We start from the raw sequence: 18,055 nt of genomic DNA, 5'->3' as shown, positions 1-18,055 counted from the left end.
GCCTCTCTCTCTCCTTCTTCTTCTTCTTCTTTTCTTCTTCTTCTTCTTTTCTTCTTCTTCTTCTCCTCCTCTTCCTCCTTCTTCATTGTTGCTTTAGCAATAGGGCACATGCACTCACCAGAGAGGGAGAGAGAGAGAGAAAGTAAAAAATCACTCCCCAGGGGGATGGCCATGCCACAATACCTTTTCTTCCATTCTTCTCTTGGGATTTTGGGTATGCACACATATGCACCCAGCATGATTTTCAAGCCTCCATGTCCGAGGCTCAAACCATGGTCAGCCATGTGGTAGTCCAGCACTTTAAGTACCATGGTCCGCTATCAGACTATCTTTCAAAATGGCCAGACCACTTTATAGTCCCATCAACAATGTATGAGGTTTCCAATTTCTCCACTTCTTCCCCAATACTTGTTTTGTGTTTTTTATTTTTATCATGTTAATAGGTTTGAAGTGGCCTCTCATTGTGGTTTCCATTTATACTTCCCAAATGGCAAATGAGTTGTGCAACTTTTCATGTGCTTATTGGCCATTTGTGTATCTTTTTTGGAAAATTTTCTGTTTAGATCTTTTGTCCATATTTAATTGAGCTTGTCTTTTTCCTTACTGAGTTGGAAGAGTTGGTTAAAAATCTTTTTTATAAATAATTATTTATTTAATACTATCATTATTATTTTTAAAAGGACCACTTTTTTATTAATTTTATTTATTCATTAATTTATTTTAATTTGGCCATAGAGAGATACAGAGAGAGAGAGAGAAAGTGAGAAAGCAAGTCACCAGGTCCTGCACTTGAACCGTGGTTGTCCATGTGGGAGTCCAGCATCCTTAACCACCACACCACCTGCTGGCCCCATATATATAAATATAAATATAAATATAAATATAAATATAAATATATATATATGTGTGTGTGTGTGTGTGTGTATGAGGCTTTAGTTATATATATGTATATATATATATATATATATAATATATGTATATGTGTGTGTATATATATAAATATAAAATATCAGAATCCTCATAATATAATAACTACTACAGAATTGCATGAATTAAAGGCATTAATGAAGACAGAGAAAAACATTAATAATCAAAGTAATTCACATTAGAAATATAGAAATTTAACTTTAGACCTACTAGACAAAATTATAAAGAGAAATACTATCAAGCATCAGTAGGAAAACAGAAATAAAAGTCCTCATGCTGTCTACAATGGAATATAGACTGGAGCATTTAATGAGAAGGCAATCTGACACTATTTATTCAAGTTAAGTAAAACACATCATATGAATTAGCAATTCCACATCTGAGTGTATATCCAGAAAAGTATTTGTGTAGTTGGAAAAAAGACATGTTATAGAATGTTTTGGTGTTCCAATGTTTGAGAAAATTTCAGTATAAATTATGTATAATGATCATGCTCCAGGGGTTTTTAATGCAGCAGTAAGAAACAATGACATGACTCTATACCTAGCATCATGGGTGGGTCTTGAAAGCATTGCTAACTTTTTTTATTTTTTAAACAGGAGAAAAGCAATGAAGTATACAACGTGATCCTATTCTGTAAATTAAAATGCATATACACAAGATATTTGCATACATTTTTCTAAAACATATTTAAATATAAAAATATGCATGTGTCACATTAGAATTATTACCTGCAAGAGAGAATGCAATTATGATAGGTGCATGAGTATAAAAATAAACCAAGAAGACTACAAAAGCCAATGATGAAGATACAAGGGTAATTGTTTTATTTTATTAAATATTTTTTATCATTCTAAACATATCTTTAATATTACATTTCAGTGTAGGAATCAATAGGGAAAAATCTGTTCTCTCTTTTTTAAATTTTCAGATTAATTTAACATTTTACACAAAGTCTCCATCATAATGTATACTATACATACAGTTTTTAAACAGAGAACTTCGCTTTTTTTTTTTTTTTTAAATGTTTCAAGACCAGCAAATGGTGTAATGGTTATGTCACTGGACTCCCATATAGTCATCACAGTTTGAGTCCTGGACTGGGTGGCTTAAAACTCACACTGGGCACATGTGCCTGCATGTCCAAGATCCTGAGAGGAGGATAGAGAAGGGATTGTGGCCTAGCCAACCCCCTGGGAAATGATTTCTTGCCTTCTCTCTCTCTGTCTCTCCAGTGCATGCATGTGCCCTATAGCAAAACTCTCACTAAAATAAAATAAAATATTTCTTCCAATTGCGCCTCACATCTACCCTCTATGATCCACTGTTTACCATCCACTCCCCTCCATTACAATCTCTAGTATTTACACTTATCCTCTGTACTACCATATATTCACATCTTTCAATTTCTGCCATAAAGTACAGATATGTATATCCCCACACAGTACAAGTTGAGTGGGGATATACAGTGTGTATCTTTCAAAGTCTGGCTTTTTCACTCAACATTAAGTCATTTATATTTATCCACTCTGAATTAAATGACAAGGTCTCATTATTTCTTATAGTTGAGTAATAGTCTATAGTATATGTGCACCACAGTTTTTCAACCCATTCATTAGTTTGGGGGCACTTAGGTTGATTCTATATTTTAGGATTGTGAATAATACTACAGTAAATATGGATGTGCAAGTGTCTTCCCTACTGGGTGTTTTCCTGTCCTTTGGGTAAATACCAAAATGTGGGATTACTGGGTCATATGGTAGTTCTATTTGCAGGCTTTTGAGGAAACTCCATCTTGTTTTTCAAAGAAGTTTTACTTAAATTTGCATTCCCATTAACAGTCTAAGAGTGTTCTCTTTTCACACTGCCTAGCCAGCACTTGTTCTTTATTTTTCTGATACTAGCCATTCTAACTGGGGTTAAATGGTATTTCATTGTGGTTTTAATTTACATTTATCTTATGACAAGAGACTTCGAACATTCTTATATGACTTTTGGTCACTTATAAGTCTTCCTAAGAGAGCTATTTGATTTATTGGCCCATTTTTTTAACTTCATTTTATATATTATTTATTTTTTAGTGAGTGAGCTACTTGAGTTCCCTATATGTCCTGTATATCAGTCCTTTGTCTGAGGAATAATTTGCAAATATCTTCTATAATTTCAAGGGTTATCTTTTCTCTCTGGTTGTTGTTATCTTTGCTGTAAGGATTTTAGCTTGATATAGTCTCACTTGTATATTTTAGGAATTATTCCCTGTGCTTTAGGATCTTATTTAAATATTGCCTATTTCAGTGTCTTCAAGAGTTTGCTCTATGGTTTTTACTACTAATTTTGTAATTTGAGACTTTATATTTAAATAGTTGATCAATTTTGAGTTGATTCTTATTAATAGTGAGGGATAGTAATCTAGTTTTCATTTTTCTGTAGGTGAATATCCAGTTCTTCCAGTACCATTCGCTGAAAATATTTTCTTTTTCTACTGTATTATTATCTTGAACCCTTTGTCAAAGATCAGTGGCTATATGATTTGGGGTTTATTTCTGAATTTTCTGTTCTGTTCTGTTCTGTTCTACTGGCCTATGTATCTGTTCTTGCATCAGCACAATGTTGTTTTGATTATCACCACTTTGTAATATACATATTTATATACATATATACATATATATACACACACATACAAATACATATAATGTTTTTATTTAGCTAGTTTTTACTTTGTAATACATTTTGAAATACGGTGATGAGATGCTTCTTATTTTATTCTTTTTGTACATTATTAACTCGATAATATGGGATCTTTTATATCTAGACCAATTTTATACTTTTTTTTTTTCTATTTTTGTGAACACTATCACCAGCAATTGGTTTGGAATTGCATTGAATAAGGGAATTAATTTGGCTAGAACTGACATTTTGATTATATTGATTCTCCCAATCTAAGAACATGGGCTCTCCTTCCATTTTTTCTATATTATATTAAATCTCTTGTTTCAGTTTTTCATAGTTTTCTTTGTAGAGATTTTTCACCTCTTCAGTTAGGTTTATTCCTAAGTGTCTTACTTGTTCAGTGGCTATTATAAATGGTATTGCTTTCCTCAATTCTGTCTCAGCCTATTCATTTTTTATATATAAAAATGCTATAGATTTTTGTATATTGATTATGTATCCTGCTAATTTACTGAATTCATTAATCACTTCAGAGCTTCAGAGAGTTTTTTCATGCATTCCTCTTGATTTTTTTATCTATATAATTATATCATCTGCAAATAGGGACAGTTTAGCTTCTTCTTTTTCTATCCAAATGCCTTTTATTTTTCTCTTCTGTCTGACTGCATTTTCTAGGACTTCCAGCACTATGTTGAAAAGGAGTGAAGAAAATGGGCAGCTTGTCTTGTTCCAGTTTTTAGTAGGAAGGTTTTCACCTTTTCCTCATTCAATATGATGTTAGCAATGTGCTGTTGTACATGGCTTTTATTGTGCTGTTTTACTGAATCTTGATCATGAAGATATTTTTTATCCAAATGTTTATTCCACATCTATAAATGTGATCATATGGTTTTTAATCTTTTTTTCCTACTAATGTGATATATTAAATTTATTGCCTGTGTAGGTTGAACCATCCTTGCATCCCTAGGATAAATCCTACATGGTCATAGTATATAATCTTCTTAATATGCCATTGAATTTGGTTTTCTAGCATCTCGTTAAAAATTTTTGCATCAGTATTTATTATGGATATTGCTCTGTGCTTTCTTTTTAGTTATGCCCTTGTTTGATTTGTCCTTGGTACGTCAGGTATCAAGGTCATGGAGACTACACAGAATGAGTTTGGAAGGGATCCTTCCTTTTGAATATTTAGAAATAGTTAAGAGAATTGGGGTTAGCCTTTCTTTAAAAACATGTAATTCAGAAAACCTAGATAAGATGGATGGATTTCTGGACATGTGCTACCTAGTCTAAAACAAGGGTATTTTATTGTGATGCAAAAATGTTTGAAATCCATGGATAGCTTTTTTATACACCTATTCCATGAACTTTTTGAAGACTCTTTCCGTGAAATGAACTTCAGAAGTATAATTAGTTAAGTCCTTTTTCTCCTGAATTAAAAAGAGCAATAAATATTGGCTCAGCCATGGTGGCACAGACAGTTAGGGTGCTGCTGTAGGATGTTGGAGGCCAGAGGGAGCACCCAAAGGCATACACATGATCCTGACTGGCTACAGGGCTGGGGAGAGAATTGAGGCATGAGGATTCTGTCTAGCCTTCATCCCCCATCTCTTTCAAAAATAAAATAAATAAATAAACTTTAAGAAGTAATAATGAACATTGAAATAGAAGAATTAGATAGGCTCCCAAATTATCTTTATTAGTTAAAGATAGTATCATAAAATACAGCTTTAAAACAATTTGCAGGCTGGTGACTACTTCATATACAAATGAGATTGCCACTTGCCATTGTTGGCAGTGCTTTGCCAACCAACAGGGTGACTCCATAGGGATGTGGCCCTGGATGGAATGCAAAGGCAGTGTAGAATCAGTGTCCTCTAGAGGCAAGTATTCCAAGGAGAAGGGCAAAGGGAGTAGCTGATCCAAGCACATTTCATTCCTCTGAAACTGTCCTTAATTAAATCATCTGACCCAAGGGAGATCAACTGGCAGCTACATAGAAAGGGGGCTGATGAGAGTTGCCTTATGGCCGTTTCTCCACTAGGAGGGGACCATGTTTCCCTCTCAGACAACTATAAATGTAAACCTGTCCTTCAGATCTCATCTCCACCAAGCACAGCAGTCATCACCCATACAGATACTGATAGTTCTGTGTTATCCAATGCTACAGACGATGAGCTCTCTCCACCTAAAATAAGCACATAAGAACAAAAGAACCAAACTGATGACACATTGGTCCATAAAGATATAGCAACATTAAAGAATGTGGATTTATTTTTTCTTGAAGACACAGAGAGTAATCATAAGTTTGAAAATAGTTTATCAAACAAATGAGAGAATTTAAAGGAACATTGCTTAGTATCATTAAAATAATTCTAGTTTGAGGAATAGCTATGAATAGTCGGAGATTAAAACAGAAATTGACAAAGAATGGTTATAATAAAAAAGACAGTACCAACACAAAATGAATTTTTTCTTGAAGGCAGCAAACTACAAAAGAGAATGAGAAAAATCAGGTCAATGAAGATTTCCAGGAAGTTTAAACACTTTCATCTCAGCAGGAGATTTAAAGGTGAGAAAGAGGTTATAAAATTTTTTGAAAGGGAAAATATGGCAAAATCACCAAAGATTGCTATCTTTAAACATAGAAGAAGGCCAAGACATCATTAAAAATAGACTCAAGTCTCAAAATTAGAATGGTAGTAAATTAAAATAAGCACAAAAATGTTTCTTTGCTAGTAAACCAAGTAAATGAAAATTAATATAGAGGGCAAAATTCACTTGTAAAATAAGCACAAGCTTTAAAATTATAGTAGTCACAGAAGGTAAGAGTTTGATTCACTTCCCTAATGTATTTTTGTATTTATATTAGTACAATCTTTCTAAAATGTAATTTGATACTGTATTTGTGGAACTTTTAAGATTTATATAATTTGATCATTTATTTGTCTGTGGGGAACCTATGATAAAATAACAATCAGATGGTGAAAATGTTATATGCAAAAAATACTTATTGCAGCATAATTCATAAAAAATTGGGACAGAAACATATGCAGTAATAGTTTATCCACATAAGAAATTACTATGTACTCATTAAAAAGTGTTTTAAAGACCATTAAATAGTATGACTTTTTGGTATTATAATAAAAGTAAAGTAGAAATGTATATGGTTTCCTCAGCCTCATATAATAATTTTAATGGCATATTAACTTTATATAGCATATATATTGACAGAGATATGCGCATTAAGAAGAATGTATAGGAAAGTGATTCCCTCTAAGTGATGACATCAAAGACATTTAATCTTTATAGTTCTCATTATTCTAATATTATCTAAATTGAACATATGTTGTTTTACTAATGAGAAAGTCAGTTGAATGGATGTAAAGAAAATGATTACAGAAGACAGATTAGGTGAAGAGACTTAATTAGAACCTGATTCCAAAATTTAATTGGGAATTCCGACTATCTTGAAAGGCCAAAACAATTTTGAAAAAGAGAAAACAAGTTAGAAAACTTAATGTTCCTAGTTGAAGACAATCTATATGGTGAAACTGCACATGACATTTGGACCAGGTCTAAGCCTTAACAATTAAAATCGCTAAATTTCAAGCTTTATTGCAGATTGAGCATGCGCATGACCCAGAGTACAGATGGAACCAAAGCTCCCCAACTACAGAGCTAAGAAAATAACCTGACAACTGGAATATTAAAGGATTTTTTCCTCCTCAGACAAGTAATTTTACTGTCAGCCTCCAAAAAACCAATGAGAACTGAAAACACATTGTATAAACTTGAGCTTCACAGACATTTTTCTCTCAGACACCTGGGACAACAAGTCCGTTTCGATCAGATTTAAAAGGCTATGCAAAAGACCTTTTGATGCCTAGTGGCTTACTTCCTGTCAGCTAAATTTTCTTACACTGAAATGTAAAATCTACACCACAGAGTGAAATAAGACATATTTCATTGTATGTACAGTCACTGGGCTTGTGCTAAAAAGCTGTCTCATGATTATTTATATAAATTTCTTTTGCTTCTCTCACTCCCCATCCCTGCCCCTTCAAACCTTCTCAGACCTAAAACCGGGGAAACAGAATTGAGCTGTCCTCCTATTTTAGTCCTAGTCAGCTTTATGTTAACAACAACAACAACAACAAAAAAGCTGTGCCACATGATGGGCTGCTATGCACATTGGGCAGCAAGCCCACTGCTAGGTAACAAGAGTCATCAAGAGTGTGGAGTTGACTTAGGCATATAGATTAGTGGAAAATAATGTAATGTTCTAAAACAGATCCATACCAACTGATGCTCAACAAGGTGCCAAAGAAGTTTAATTAATAAGGTGAATTTTAAAACAGGTTGCTGGAACCACTGAATTGTTATCTAAAAAAAGAAAGAACCTCAATTTTTACCTCACACCATAGAGAAAAAATAATTTTGAAATAAATAATAGATCTAAACCTTCAAGTTAAAATGCTACAAATCTAAGAGCTAAATAAATAATAGACCAAACCGTAGAGAAAAACTATTTTCTTGAAAAATAAGGACAGAAATTTTTGTGACTTTGGATTTGGCAAAAATATTTAGGGGCCAAGAAGTGTGAACATTTAACAAAAAAGGAATATAAATTAAAATTCATTAAAATTAAAAAATATTTGCTCATCAAAAGACAATTACAGACCCTGGGACAGAAAGTGGATGTATATAGAAGATTTACTGCTGAGTAAAGCAAACCAGGCTATGAAGGAGAGACATTGTATGTCTCCACTTAATATATACTGAGTGTTCCCACTCTATGACTGAAATTGAATGACTAAAGGATATAGAAACATAGTAAATAGTTGTGAATACAAGATACAATGTGGGAAGAGGGTGGGTGAAGGAGAAGTGTCTGAAGAAGGACATGAAGGAGAAAAATGGAGAGACAAAGCATTTATGGGTCAAAGAAATGGGTTATTATCTGTTGAATATAACTTTATAGTATGATCAACTGGACTGGTGAGAAATGTACACATGTTGGAATATTCACTTTGCTAAATAATGTGATTGAATGTACAAAAGAAGTTGAAATTTAAAAAAGAAAAAAAATTAAAAAATAAAGGGGAACTTACAGAGATAAAATATTTGCAAAATATGTATCATTAAGATTTTGCCTAGAGTACTAAATATGAATCCTTACAATCTACCATATTAAAAATTGAACAGAAAGTTTGAAGAGCCACTCAGAGAAGGAAGGAGATAACGCTTAAGCATAAGCGTATTAGAAGATGCTTAATGGTATTCATTATTAGTAAAATGCAAATGAGAAAATTCATCTACATACTTACTACAAAGGCTAAAATTTTAAGACCAATACTAGTTGGTAAGAAGGTAGATGAACTGCAACTTTCATATGTTGCTCATGGGAATGTAAAATGGCTCTTAGGAAACAGCACGGTAGTTTCACAAATTATTAAACACACATTTACTATAAGACTCAGGTATAAACTCATAGGTATAAACACAGAAAAATATATGTTCACACTAATAATTCAATATAAAAGTTCCTAACTTTATGCATAATAGTTAAAAATGGGAAACAATTTGGGCTGACCCTTTATCCTAATGGTTAAGGGAGCTGTATGCCAAATAGCTGACTATAGTTCAAATAACAGCCCCAGCAGCTTGAAAAGCACACCAGGTGCATCTGGCAGGGTAGAGAAAAGAGGGAGAAGTGATTGTGGCATAACCACACCCTACCGATGCTTCCTCTCTCCCCGTCTTTCTGTATCTCTGGCAAGTACAAGGACTGGAAATTAAAAAACAAAAAGAAAAACAACAGAATTAATTCAAATGTTACCAATTCTGGGACCAGCAGTTGGCATAATGGCTATGTTGCTGGACTCCCATGTAGTCGACTGTGGTTTGAGTCCCAGACCTGGTGGCTTAAAACTCACGCCGGGCATGTGTGCATGCGTGCCCAAGATCCCGAGAAGAGAATGGAGGGGAAGGGATTGCGGCATGGCCATCCCCCCTGGAGGATGATTTCTTGCTTTCTGTCTGTCTCTCTCTGCTTTTCTGGTTAGCACACGCACCCTATAGCAAAATCCTCTCCCAAAAAATAAATAAATAAATAAATAAATAAAGCAGGGACTCAAAACCTGAGTACATTATGATAAAACATGATAAGTTTGATTTTTATTTATTTTATTTTTTAAAGAATTATTTATTTAATTTTATTTATTCATTCATCTACCCTAATTTGACCAGAGAAAGACACAGAATGAGAGAGAGAGAGAGAGAGAGAGAGTAAGCAAGAAAGCAAGCCGCTAGGTCCAGGATTCAAACCGTGGTCAACCATGTGGGAGTGTCCACACCCCAACTACCATGCCACCTGTTGGTCCCATAAATATGATTTTTAAATATAAATATAAATTGAATGAGAGGATGAGTTAGATGAGTGGAAACTTTTATCTATTATTATAAAAATTGCTAATGTCTTAAACTAGAGAAATATTGACAGCATATTAAATGTAGCTATGAAGTAATCTTTTAGAAAATGTAAGCAATTTAAATAATTTTATTGAATTTCCTCTGGGGAATGATATTGTGTATTGGGAGTTTGGAGACAGAGTGGCATTAACTGTTACTTTGTGATCACATTTGTATTAATATATATTTTAACAATATTTATCTATTATTTGCATGCTGCTCTATTTTGTGCCACTGTAGCAAAATGCTTGAGGTGGGTAATTTCTATATATTTCTATAGGACCTCCTAGATTAAGATGCTAATGTCTAGTGTGGGCGTTTGCTGCATTCTCACATTGCAAAGAGTGTAAAGAAAAAAAGGTATAAACTCCGTGTCCTCACATGGAAAGGAACATGAGAGGAAAACCCATTTATACAAGTATTTTATAGCAGCATTATTTTAATATGTTGTCTCTCTCTTATGCATGGAACTTTTTCAAAGAAAAAAAGTTTCTACACTAAAAAAGACGTAATATTGGGCTAGTCAGTGGCTTGGTGGTTAAGGCAGCTGAACACCACATAGCCACATAGCCGACTCTGTACTTTGAGTCCTGGATCTGGTGACTTGACTTTAAAAAAAAAAAAACAAAAAAACAAACAGGCTTGACTACAAAAAAAAAAAAAAACAAAAAAACAAACAAACAAAAAAACCGTGTGTGTATGTATGCCCAACATCCAGAGAGAAGAATGGAGGGGAAAAGGATGACAGTGTAACCATCCTCACTGGGGGTGGCTTTCTCAATTTCCATCTTCTCTCTCTCTTCCAGCAAGTACATGCACTCTATAGCAAAAAAAAAATTTTTGAGAGATGTTTTTTTGCTATAGGGCACATGCGCTTGCCAGACAGAGAGAGACAGAGAGACAGAGAGACAGAAAGCAAGAAATCACCCCCCAGGGGGATGTCCACGCTGCAATCCCTTCTCCTCCATTCTCCTCTCAGGATCCTGGGCAGGCACGCACACGTGCCTGGCGTGAATTTTAAGTCACCAGGTCCCGGACATGAATCCTTGAATAAGTAGACCTTAATTCCAGTATGATGACATTGCTAGAATTACTGAAATGTAATAAAGTAGTGCTTCTAGACAGGTGCATTGAATTTAGCAGCTGTACATCATGTCCATATGAAGCTCAGATGACTTGAATTAAATTTATTTTTTCCTGTTAGAAGAGTAAGAGCCACTGAGACACACACAGAGAGAGAGAGAGAGAGGAAGAGAGAGAGAGAGCATCCTTAGGGTACCTCACTGTAATTCCCCCCAGCCTCTCCAGCAATCCAGGATCATTAGAGCTCATAGCTGGTGTGTAGCCATTAACTGAGGAACCACACCTGCAACCTTCCATGTGGATCTAGCACTGCTTGAACACTGTGTAACCTGAAGATTTTTTCTTTATATGTACTAAGTGTGTACGTTATCTTTGAGCCAAGATGAGTATTAACACATTGTCATCTAATCCTGCTTGTGTTTGATGTTCTTTTTCCTTAAGGTCTAAGTAAATCTGTTCCTTTTATTTCATTGTTAGTTTCCCAAGAATATTTCTTTAAGAAGATACTTGTATCCTGGTGTTGTATTTAGTCATCTATTTTCATTATATATGAGAGGATTTAAATATTCCTTGAAATATTTTCATTTATCTACAAAAGAAAATCTATGGAGTGCTTTATTAATTGACAGAATCAGTTGTTCTTAGTCTAATGTGCCAGTTAAATGTGAATACAGGGACCAGATGGTGTAATGGTTACACAGTTGGACTCCCACGTAGTTAACAGTGTTTCAAGTCCCAGACCCAGCAGCCTAAAACGCATGCTGGGCACATGTGCGTGCATGCCCAAAATCCTGAGAAGAATGGAGGAGAGGAGATTGCGGCATGGTCATACCCTTGTCCCCCGCAAGGTTGTTTTCTGTTTTTCTGTTTCTCACTGTCTCTCCAGCAAACACACATACTCTATAGCAAAAAAATCTCTCTACAAAAAAAAAAAAAGTGAATGCAGTATTTTTCAGTGTCTTTTTTTAAATCTAGGATTAGCAATTTTAATTTGAACTGTCATACTCTTAAGCCTTCAACTGGCAGAAGACAAGCTGTAGAATAGATAACAGAAGTTAGTGCATCTTTGAAGATATATGTTAAAGTATTTAACAACTGAATAAAATATTTTTATGAAAAGAGAGACCATATTTCTTGTAGTTATTTTTTTCCTGAATTCAAGACCAGTTCTCTCACAATTTCCTCAAATAAGATAGCAGAGAGAGTAAAAAAAGCTCCTTCTGTCATTTTCATTTTCCTACTTGTTATGCAACATAACCCAGGCAAAGCTGTAGTCCTTTCACTGTATGAGTTAACATCGCTCATTCATTTATGTACGTCACAAGTATGTTCTCAGTGCTGGTGCTGCAGTGCTCTCAATTCGTCATGACAGATTAGGTAAAAAAAAAAAAAATTAGTATGTTTCTAATAAAAGTGTAATTTCTTCGTGTTCAATATGGATAACTTTGTACCACTTGTCTTAAATGTATGAGAAAAAATACTTGTTATGTCTTTATATTTTAAGTATCCATTTTTATGTTTTTATCTGAGGCTATTCACAAGCTATAACCTGAGCTGGCATATCCCATTTTTATGATGGAATCACTGTATCTATGATGTACTTTGTCATTTTATTGAAATCACTGTCTCAAGATTCTTTGAGCTCCTTTATGTTCCATTGTCATGCTCCTGAAATTTTGTAGGAAAGGTGTTTCTACCTCAATGCCTTGGCTTAGGTTTTCCTTTTCTCCTACACTGTACAATACTGTCTTCCTCTCTCCCAATCATACATCCTTCTCCCTCTGGATCATAACTCAATTATTTGTTTTTCAAAGTCATTTGTTTTTCTGAAGCACTCCAACCATTCTCACCATTAACTCCCACCATTCACTCCATTCACTCCCACCATTCTCACCATTGGCAATATTGATCATTCCTTTGTCATCATTCAAATAATTAACCTCTATTATTTATGTGAATTGTTGGGTCGTTGGAAAAGTCCTGACACATTTTTGCATAGAAAACCAGAAAAATACATCATGATTTTTCCAATCATCCATTAGAAATGTCTGTTACTAAGCTGACTTAACCATGTTTAATGTTATCACTTTCATTACACCCTGACAGACTATTGAACGGAGAAATTGAGAAGTTAATCTTGCTGAGTCTTAATGCCCTCTTCTACTGGAGAGGATAGTAAAGTTAGTAGTTTCTAACTTAACATTATCTGCAGTGCTGATCAAAATATCATGTAATTAAGACACTGTGAATATGTTTTATTATTGCTACTGTGTTTGTGTATGTGTGCATGTGTTTTTTGCCATCACCACCAGTAGTACTATAGTTGTGAATTATAGTAGTAGTTTTAAGTCCCAACAGAAGCCTGTTCACTTTTTTTTAACCTAACACCTAGTCTAATTCCTATACCATAGATAATTTTAAAAATTGTAATAAACAAATGAACACATAATTAAATTTGAAACTCATGTTAGATGGATTTTCTCAAGGTAATTTTCTGCCCTCAACATTTTCGAGTTATGCTTGCAAACTGGCTTACCTTGACAGATGATTAGAATAAAGATAATTTTAAAAACTGCAGTAGCATTAGAACAAAGCTCAGCATTAGTACCAGCTAGAATATGCCCTAAACTTTAGCTGTGAGAGTAAAGGAATGATTTGGAGAAGTGACATGTCTCTTCAGGCCTGCTGAATAAGTTATCTACAGGAATAAGATTGTAGGAAACTCCATTTTTAAACAATACACCCAGAAAATCTTGTACAGATAACATTTGGGAAACATGAGCAATGGGAAGCTTTAACGTTATTTGTACATTATTGTGAATCACCTTGGAAGAGACTTTACTGAGAGAAAAATGTAAAAGCACCTAAAAAATTTAAAAAGCACATTGCCATCTTCACAATTTTGACATTTGCTTTCTTATTTTTATGTAATATTGTTAGTTTCAAATATTTTAGAGCATATTTTAATTAATTTATGTTTATAATATGACAAACACATAAATTAAAAAAAAAAAAACTGGGCTGACCTGTTAAAAAATAGCCTCTAGAACACAAGAAGACAATGAAATCTGCAGTGAAAATATAAAATTTAAGATAAATTATTAAGAAGTAATTTCGCTGCTTGCAAAATTACTAAGGCAAATTTGAGATAGGGTTGGGAAGTTTCCATAAATCTCAGGGGCTCTCCCAATAAGAGACCGAGAACATGATTAGTATCATAACCATTGTCTCTATTAGGGAGGCCCACCATTAGTTGAAAATAAATGTGAGAATAAGGTCTATGAAATATATAATTTTCTAAAATACTTTTACTTTTACCTTTTTATGAGTTAGTAATCTTTTGTCCTTTTTAGAAAATAGTATAACACAGCCCTTGATAAAGGTGCTAACTAGAATCATGCAGATTATATTGAACTAAAGAGTCTTAAATTTCAAGGAGCTTGATAATTAGTCTTGAACACCAAAGGGGAAATAGTGACCTTTAATCCCACTTTATTACAAGGATACCCAGAAGACAGGAACATTTAAAACAGCCAACCTAAAAGATTAAAGACAAAACAGAGTTATTCCAATACCAGAGAATTAAGACCTTTCCACCTGCTATACAAGAACCAAGAGTGTTTCAATAGAAAAGAAACTTGGGATGAGACTAAATTTACCTTGGGAAAACAAAAACACAAATATTTAAATTAGAAAAATGTTAAGTTGTCAGAAGACTTTTATTTTTATGTAGGCATATTTATATTTTCTTTTTACTTACATTTTAAAACTTTTTATTGAAATATTATACATGCTTACAAATATGAAGAAATCATATATTAGTCAAATTGATGAATTTTCCCCCAAAAATTTTAAAAAATCTATATAAACATCCATCATTTCAGAAAGCAAAATGTTACCTAATTTAAAAGGTGTACTTTGTGTCCCTTTTAAATACTCTTCTAACCAAGTTAATCCTTACGTCTGGAAATGTAAATGTTTGACATTCTACAGGATATGCTCTTTTGTTCTAGCTTCTTTCACTCAATAATACATTTGGAAAGTGGAAACATTTTATTGCATATAAGTATAGTTAATTCATTTTCATTACAGTATACAATTTCATCATCATGTAAATACCACAATTTGTTGATCCAATCAGCTATTGATAATCATTTGAGTCTTTTCCAGGTGTAAAGTACTACTTGTGATGTCATGATGTACTCATTATCATGATCATTCTGATACATGTCTGTGGATGAACAGATGTACACATGTGGTAAATGTATATGTAGAATATATCTTTATATACTCCTAAAAGAAGAATAGCAGGGATATATAGTACATATACATTCAACTTTATAGTCGATACTACCAAACAATTTTAAAAAGTATCTGAACCAATTTACTCTGCATGAAAATCTGGAGTAGGAGTAGGAGATTTCCAGTAGCTCTATATTCTTGCCCTCATTTGGCATTTCCTATATTTAAATATATATATATGTATATATATACATATATATATATATATATATGAATTTTCATATAACTTGCATTTCCTTAATGACTAACACCATTCAGGACACTTTCATATGCTTAGTGATCGTTTATGTACTTTGAAATAACTATGCTTTGAAATAACTGTTTGACTCTTCCGAGGTGTCCTCTGTAGAATAGAGGTATCATAACACCTTCTCCCACATTATGGATGACTTTAGTTCATTAATGGTGTCATTTCATGAAGTTCTCGATGTTAATACTGTTCAATTCATCATTTCTCATTTGTATCACATTTGTATCACCCTCAAAAATTCCTTTGTGCCTTTTGTTAACCATTCATCTCCCTGACACACAGTCGACCACTGATCTGATTTCTGTCACCTTTGTTTTGCCTTTTGACACTGATGTCACGTAGTAGGAGTACTCAGTACTCAACTTTTAGCCTTCTGCATCTTGATTGCTTGGTTTCACCTTTACTACTCTTTTCCCCATGAAACTTTAAAATGCAATACATTCTATTTTCTTCTAGTATTTATTCAGATAGAAAAAAAATTGTAATTTTTAACGCAAAATGTGTTTGTGTATATTTTTATTGATAAATTTTAAGGTTATGAAATGTTATATAGAAACATGTTTTGGTGGGAAAATATGGGTATACTGATCAGTATATCAGTATATCAACTGGTGTGATATACAAATTTCTCCATGACATGGCACAGCATTGACCAATTGAAAGCCAAATGTCTGATCAATCAAAACAGATATCGAACAGGGGCCAACAGGTTGCATAGCTATTAAGGCACTGGGCCCATATATGGTTGACTACAGCTCAAGTCCCAGACCCAGAGGCATAAGAAACACGTGTGTATGTGTGTGTGTGTGTGTGTGTGTGTGTGTGTGTGTGTGCCTGCATGTGTATGCACACATCCCCAGAATTCAAAAAGAAGAATGGATAAGGAATTGAAGCATGCTCATCCCCTCTGAGGGGTAATTTCTCACTTTGTCTCTGGCTCTCTGTAGCTAATGCACGCGACTTATTACAAAACCTAAAAAAAGAAAGATGAAAGAAAGAAAGAAAGAAGAAAGAGAAAGAAAGAAGGGAAGAAAGAAAGTTAGAAAGATAAAGAAAGAAAACATTGGCATCGAATAAGAGGATAGCCATTAGCCGAAGCTCCATTCCAGTACAGTTGAGGTAATATTTGGATTTATTTATGCCTATATGTGCCCATTCATGTTTTGTCATTTTATAATGTTTTTTGATGTAAATATTTGGTTAGTAAAATCACAGAAAAACTTTGAAGAAAATATTAGTGACTTATCATTTTAGAAGTCAAAATACATTGGTAGTCAGGCACTGTATCTAGAAACTTTGCTATTTAATTATAACAATCACTAAAGATATTTTCCTTCAGACTTATTTTTAAAGAAGAACCTAAAGAAGGGGATCAGAAAAATAATATAATCAGTTTGGTGTCACTAATCTCAAGTCTGAAGAAACTCTTCAAGAAAGGAAAGATAGCTCACAAGACAGATACAACAATATACTATAGGGCCTTATTATTTGCAGATTCCATATCTGAAAATGTGCCTACATACTAAGATTTATTTGTAATCTAGAAATGACTTGTATAGACATTTATGTTTCCCCACAAGCATGCCCCCAGGTGAGGTAGAATAAAGTAATGCCCTGTCTTCTTGTTTCAGCTCTTATACTGCAATTAAAAAAAAAAAAATTATTTTGCATTGTCATTTAGTACCATGACTTTTTGCTTATTTGTCCTCTTTTATGGTAATTTTCCTATGTAAAATGCCCCCACCCCCAACTGGAAGTGCTACCTTGTATTCTTAAGTATAAGTTAGCTGAGACATGCTGAGGAAAGAAAGTACATGTGTTAGGTAAACTTTGCTCAGGTACAAGTTATGATGTGATTGTGAATTGCATGCTGATGAATCAACGATGTATAAAATAAACAGAGACACAAAAAGCAAACTTACATAATAGTCAGTTGATGAAAATGTGACCAGATGTTCACAGGAGCCGAATTTAGTATTCATGGTAACTTTGTAGAATGTAATCACTGTGAATAATGAGAATTATACATACAGGATATATAAAAATACAGAAGCAAGGGTGTTATCATTCTATTTTTTCTAAGTAGGAAAAGGGAAATTTTAATAGAAAACTGAGGGTTTTTCAATAGAAAAGAAATACATCCCCATACTAGAGAGGCATGCAGGTGGGCAGCTGCCAGAGAAGCACAACTGCACTGACCGGGCATGGGGTTATGTGTTACTTTTATTCTGAGTGTTAGTAAAGAATGTTTAGCAAGGCAAGGTCTGTCATAGTATCTGGCTTTTTTGTTTGAAAATGGCAGGACTTTTCTTGCACTACCACATTTCTCTCCCAGGTGAGAAATTTAGT

This window comes from Tupaia chinensis, unplaced genomic scaffold (assembly GCF_000334495.1).
Source record: "Tupaia chinensis unplaced genomic scaffold, TupChi_1.0 Scaffold000037_22, whole genome shotgun sequence".
Classification (NCBI taxonomy): domain Eukaryota; kingdom Metazoa; phylum Chordata; class Mammalia; order Scandentia; family Tupaiidae; genus Tupaia; species Tupaia belangeri.
Note: the sequence above shows the minus strand (reverse complement) of the source record.